Source organism: Macaca nemestrina, chromosome 3, assembly GCF_043159975.1.
Source record: "Macaca nemestrina isolate mMacNem1 chromosome 3, mMacNem.hap1, whole genome shotgun sequence".
In the NCBI taxonomy this organism is placed as follows: Eukaryota; Metazoa; Chordata; class Mammalia; order Primates; family Cercopithecidae; genus Macaca; species Macaca nemestrina.
This window is the reverse complement of record NC_092127.1, coordinates 26377538-26384452: the sequence shown is the minus strand read 5'-3', so window position 1 is coordinate 26384452 and position 6915 is coordinate 26377538. Positions and strand designations below refer to the sequence as shown.

General features: G+C 40.6%; 1 pseudogene; it reads right to left on the bottom strand.

Moving 5' to 3' along the window:
- Positions 1-1540: 1540 nt before the first annotated feature.
- On the bottom strand, positions 1541-6518 carry LOC139362242 (small ribosomal subunit protein uS5m-like; annotated as a pseudogene).
- Between the last annotated feature and the right edge of the window lie 397 nt (positions 6519-6915).

Sequence of the window (6915 nt, the reverse complement as noted above, 5' to 3'; positions counted from 1 at the left end):
GAGAAGGAGCACAGCTGCAAAGAGCAATGGTGCTGACAACGGATGATTTCAGGGTCTGTGCTGTGTAGAGGAAAAGTTGCTGGCGGTCCAGGAAACCCTTGTTCCCACACGGCAGCAATTCCAATCTTCAGGATTATTTCTTGATTAAAATATAAAGCAGTGAAAAGGTAAAAGACATGCAAATTTATTTTTATTTACTGTCTAGTCAATAATAGCTTTTTACCCTGGAGAAAATAAATGTTGACTTTTTTTCTTTGTTTTTAAAGAAAATGGGGAGACAGCACCTTCTACACTGATCACTTTTAGATCCGTATTTTGTGATATTCATCAATGTACCCTCATCAGAGCATCTGCTACTCTGTGGAAAGTTATAAATAGAGTAGTCAATTTCCAGTACAAATATTGCAGGCCATTCTAAGGCGATTTTTTTTTTTTTTTTCAGATGGAGTCTCACTCTGTCGCCCAGGCTGGAGTGCAGTGGTATGATCTCGGCTCACTGCAGCCTCCACCTCCTGGGTTCAAGCAATTCTCCTGTCTCAGCCTCCCAAGAAGCTGGAATAACAGGTGCCTGCCACCATGCCCGGCTAATGTTTGTATTTTTAGTAGAGATAGGGTTTCACCATGTTGGCCAGGCTGGTCTTGAACTCCTGACCACAGGCTATCCACCTGCCTTGGCCTCCCAAAGTGCTGAGATTACAGGCATGAGCTACCTCGCCCGGCCTCTAAGGTGATCTTATCCTATAAACTAATCTCCAGCATTTAACAAAATAGAACAATACTGGTGTATTAGTTCATTCTCATGTTGCTATAAAGAACTGCATGAGACTGGATAATTTATAAAGAAAAAGGTTTAATTGACTCAGTTCAGTAGGGCTGGGAGGCCTCGGGAAACTTACAATCATGGCAGAAGAGGAAGCAAACATACTTCACATGGCAGCAGGAAGGAGAAAAATGAGAGCTGAGCCAAGGGGGAAGCCCCTTATAAAACCATCAGATCTCAGGAGAACTTACTCATTATCACAAGAATAGTATGGAGAAACTGCCCTCATGATTCAGTTACCTCCCATGAGGTCCCTCTCCCAACACGTGGGGATTACAATTCAGATTACAATTCAAGATGAGATTTGGGTGGGGGCACAGAGCCAGATTATATCAACCGGCAAAGTATGGCCTCCAAAATAAAATTCCTAAACTTTAACCATGTCCCATTATTTCCATTTTCTTATATTTTCATATTCTTATTTAAACATCAACTCAAATGGTTCTTCCTCCTTGTAGTCCTCTCTAAATTCCCAAGTCAGCATTATTGCTATCCCCGAAGTGTTCCTGAAGCTTAGTTTGCATTTCTATTATAATATTTATTTAATTCTGTCTGTATTATATTATGAAAAATCGACTCTTACAAAAGTAACAAATTACTGGTCTTTGTCAATACCTAAGGTCATTTTCACGCTTGTCTAACTCAAGGATGTTTTCTCAGGATCTGATTTTATTTATCACCTTTGCTCTATATCTGTACTCAACAAAGGCGTGTTGGTAATAAATTGTTTTAGCAACCATTATGTGGTAGTAAAATAAAGGATTGATTTCTTTAAAGCCATAATTATTTATTTATAAACAGTTTAGAGGTTAAACTTTACTCAAACAAACAAAAAACCAGGTGACATTCTGGGGTGTGAGGGGCTGAGTCTCTCCTAGGTGCTGGGTAACACCAGGCACTGGCTGCACAAGGCCAGAGAGGTTACATGGCGGCTCTCTAGAAACCCGACCGCACAGAGCTGCTACATTCCCTGTAGAGCATTCACTTCTTCCAAGTCCAGTTTTATATGTGGAACCTCATCACCTGGTTCCTTTTTCAAGGTCCCCCTGGGAAGGCAACCATGATAGGCAGAGGGCCACATTCCTCTGGGAATTCCACAATGTGGAAGCCCTTCTTACCTACCAGCTGTTGATGGGTTTCCTAAGAACCCATGGAAGAGGCCCCAGGTGAGGGGGAGCATACTGATGGACCCAGAGACCTTGGCATACATGTCTTTGATGCCAGCGAGCTGGCATATGGTGATGATGGCCCTGTGGCAGCAGACATCATAACATCTGGGTTGTTTCTTCATCTTGATACGTCTCCTTTTAAATCTTAATGAAATATCATGGAATACTGTATGGTCTTCATATCGTTCTATATAACGCAAATAGTGAATTGCTGTATTCTTTGCTTTTCTGAAAGCATCTTTCCGTTTAGTGGCTTTCCCAACAGCAAAACTTGAAGCTCCTTGTCCATTCCCCACAGCATCCAGGACACCTACCAATCTCTTTCTTCCCTCTTTTGCTGTCCTATTGAAAACATTTCCTACCTCAAGTATCCTGGCATCATAATTATCATATTTTTCTGTGTTGGGACCAGGGTCGGGGGGCTAAGACGGATGCCTTCCCACAAGTTTCCACTGCATCCTTGCTCTCATTTAATCTTCGTCTTCCTCTTCCAGTCCCATTCTTCTCTCTGCTGGGTCATGTTGGCCTCCTCCTTCTGTTCTTCCTTACTTTTTTGGGCAATGCTCTGTACTGCTCCATTTTTAATAAGAGGGACATTCAGACCAGGCCACAGAAACCATAAGGCCTTTCACTAATGATCTGACCCCTGTTCAAATCCTTTCTTCTCTTCTTTTCAGTTCTGTTGCCTCTTCCTTTTCTTGCTCCAGCACCAGTCTCTGCTAAAACACCTTTCCACAGCTCATCTGCAGTGGAATTTCCTAGACAGTCACCTAAAAAGCACAGCAACTACAACATCGATATCAAATTCCTGAGGAACTGAATTGAAAACTCAAATAAAACTGGTCAGCAAACAATTATCTGCTCTGTTACGAACAAAAGAAAAAAAAAAAAAAAGGAAGACTGTGATAAAAGACAGCATTTCCAAATCTTCTCATCAGTGTATAATGTTAGTAAAACCACGAAATTGTTCATGTTGAAGTAAGTCTCTAATCCTTGGAAGCAGTACTGACCCAGAAAGACATTTTTGAAAAGACAGCGAGAGAATAAGAAGAAAGAAGAACTTTTGATATTGTTCCAATTGGTGCAGATATTGACTAAAAGGAAGGTTCTTATTTGTTTTGAAAATGCATTTCTAATGCATATCACCATGAATATTATAGATAATAGTTTTATATTTTGGCAACAATGGCGTCATCTGGAAATGATGGCGCTCCATAGTCAAGTAATCTGTATGTGATTACAACTAAGTGATTTGCAGAAATACCATCGTGACAGCTATCACATTCCTATGCATCTTATTATTCTTTCTTCAAATGTTTATTGGTTCCCTTGTATCTAAAAACTGAGGGCACAGGGTGCAAACAGACTGATAAATATATATGCTCCTAGGAGAAGTTGCAGATGTAATCAATTTTGCTTCTAGAGATAGAGGAAAGCCTGGGAAAAGTAGGAGCAGCCTAATCTAGTTTCACGAAAGATTACAGTTTAATGAGTAGGTGGAGATGGGTGGGGAATGAGAGATTTTCCAGACAGAAGAATGAGTGCAAAGGACTGAGGAATGTAAACATCGGTAAGGTCAGACCTACTGAATTTGCTGAAGATCAATGGTGGGAATTGCAGCTCGGATAAGTATGAAGATGTATCCAAATGTGGAGGGCCTTGTATTTGAAGCTAAGCAATGGGACTTTAACCTGCTGGCTGGTGTATCTCTTTAGTGGGTATAAGAATGAACTAAAGCTTGTTAAAATGCCCAATTCTGAAAAATTCTCATTCAGTAGGTCTAGGATGAGGTTCAGAAAATCATTTTTAGCAAAAATGCTGGGTGACATTTTTTAAGATAGTCTTTGTTCAAAAATTAGCTGGGCGTGGTGGCCGGCGCCTGCAATTCCAGCTACTCAGGAGACTGAGGCAGGAGAATGGCATGAATCTGGGAGGCGGAGCTTGCAGTGAGCCGAGATCGCTCCACTGCACTCCAGCCTGGGCGCAAAACAAAAACAAACAAACAAGCAAACAAACACACAAAAAGATAGTCTGTTCGTACCTTAAGGAAACAGCAATTGTGGGATGTTGAGGCATTCTAAGCAGAAGCACAACACTCTGCAAGATCATTTGGGGTGAGGAAAAGAAGGAAATTGGAAACACTTGTTTTGATTGGAAAGAACAGTTTTTTTTGTAAAACCCACGGTCTGGGATGAAGGAGACCTGGATTCCTGCTTTGCCTCCTTCACTGATGAGTTCTGTTTCTTAAGAGCTGTTGTCAAACTTATTTGGCTCTCATTTGCACCTTCTTTCTAAGTAGATAAGTATTAAGGGTAAAGATGCTTTAAAAATATTTATGCTACTCAAATGGAGGCTTTATAAACAATGCAAATGTTACAGGCTGACCAGATCTAGGATGTGACCCAAATTAGAAAATACAAAGTATTAGTGGATGCCATGATTTGTGAGACAGCCACTGGAGTGTCCTTCATAGCAGAGCTTGATGTTTGGAATTTGAATATAGGTTCTCAGACCAAAAGAAGAAAGATATGGTTAGAACTTACCCTTGGTGTTCTCTCAATGACTTACTTACTATTACAAATGAAAAGAGTTAACGTGTACGTACGAGCTCTTTGCCAGGAACTGTTAAAGCATTTTACATAAATTATCTCGTTTAATTATCCCATAGCCCTGTACATATAAATATATCTTAATTTTTTAGTTGAAAGTACCGGCATGAGAGATGCCAGTACTATCCCAAGGAAGCATTAGTAGTTAGAAACTAGAGCTGGGATTCAAACTGATGCTGTCTGACTCCAAAAGCAGCACTTTTAACAACACCTCGCTAAACTAGATGAGTCTCCCTTAATTTGGACATACACAAAAAATAGATTTGTCATAGATCACAGACAGTCACTTAGATTTTGGTCTAATGTGTAATTCTCAGTTTCAATGATCTCTGCAAAGGTAATATTAGTAGGTTGTGAGTTATGCAAATTGAAAATATCATCTATCTCTTGTACAAAAATAAAAGCTTTGTCAAATTTATATTCACACATGTTGAAACAATGCATTCAGAGAACAATGCATTCATTTTATGTGGGAATTTAAATAGGTCCATGTGGAATAAAGATTAGACCGGTGTTCTCATGCACAAATTACTAGAGTAACTGGACTAAAGTCAAGAAACCTGATTTCTCACACTAGCTCTGCCACTAAACACCTGTTGTTGTTCTGAGGTAGCAAGTTATCCTTTCTTTTATTTTACTTTTTTTTTTTTTAACTCCCTTATAATATCACAGGACTAGACTAGGGAGCCTCCAATATCCCTTTCAGTTCTAAAATTTTATGCTTCAATAATTATGAATAAACATGTTGCCCATCCCTTGAGTTAAACATGAATGATGAATCATCTCACATCTGAAAAATATGGCTTTAATCTTATGTGACACCTCTGGCTCACGGTATCTCAGGAAAGCCCTACCAATCACATTTGGCTGCTTTGCTTATGTAGTTTATGACCAGAATTGGTTTGCTTTAGATAACACACTCTTGTGCTGTGCCACTGTTGCTAAGATACAGTTTTGTAAATAAATGTTATTTTAAATATACATCCTGGTGTGGGGAGAAAGAAATGTGGAAAGCAGTTGGCCAAAGATGTAAGCTAACTTTCGAGAGGACTGAGACAATGCTTTAGATAAACCTTTACAGGATCCACTTTTCACCTCATCCTAAAATTATTTTGCTTGACCCTGAAACTAGGTGAAGGGAGGTTAAACATTTGGGGGAAAGAGTGACCAAGTCTAAGGTTACTAACAACGATGAGTTGTTTTGTAACCCTAGTGATCTGTCCAGTTTGAAACGACACTGATACTGTTGCTGCAGGGCTCTGTGAGCATATATATTTTTTTCCCTCAACATTTCTGTCACAACCTTTCCATTGAAAATAAATAAATGAGAGAAACAGAAAGAAAGAGAGAGAATTTGATTGTTATCACTTACAATAGATTTTAAAAGTCCCCATTTTAGGAACCAGTATTGAAGGCTGAAGGGATTCCAACCGGGCGCCCCTGCTCCAAAGAACAGTTGGCATGCAGGCTGCCTAATAAAGACAACAAAGTAAGTCGTTCCCCATGTGCTGAGCTCTAAGGGGGGCAGAAAAGCCTGTCACTCCCTGATAACTCCTCCACCACTCCCTGAAAACCCACCATTAGACACCCACGTCTTAAAGCCCCCGTGACTCCTTGCTTAGGAGCCACTGCTGAAATGTGAGCACCTCCAGAGGAAAGAGGAAGGCATAACCACGCTCCAGCTGACGCTCAGAGGGGGTTTTCTGGGCAACTAGCTGTCAATAGGAGAGAAGGGTGGTGAGAGAAGAGCGGTCTGGAGGGTAGCTTGCTCGCCAGGCAAGGGAGAAAAAGAGCTGGAAGTGTACCGTGGGGTTCCAAAGTCATGTTTTGTCTGCCTCAACCATTTTGTCAAGGCCAGCCTAGCTGGCCTAATTCGTATTTGGTTTTGCAAATGAAGCCAGATCCATTTGCCTGCTTCATGTCGCTTTTATGACTGTAGACAAGATTCTTATTAGCCACATTCAATGACTGTACCTCTTTGCTTCATTTCCCAAAACCGAGCCAACTGTCCTATCTCTCAGCCTATGTATACTCAGGAAATAGAACTTAATTTTATGGTTATTAATTATAAGTCCTTAAGCATCTGATAAGCTTCTGTGAGGACACTTAAAGTGTTGCCCTTACTGCAAAAGCCTTGATATGTCTTTGTAACTCTGACTAATTCAGAAGGGCCACACTGAGAAAATGTTCATCATCCGCTCACTTACTGACAGCAGCTCACTCTTCAGGAACTCTTCCACAAACAGCTCTTCTCCTTGCGCTCCTGGGGGTCACTGCCTTCTATTCCATGTCCAACTTCTTCACCAGGCTTTAGGTG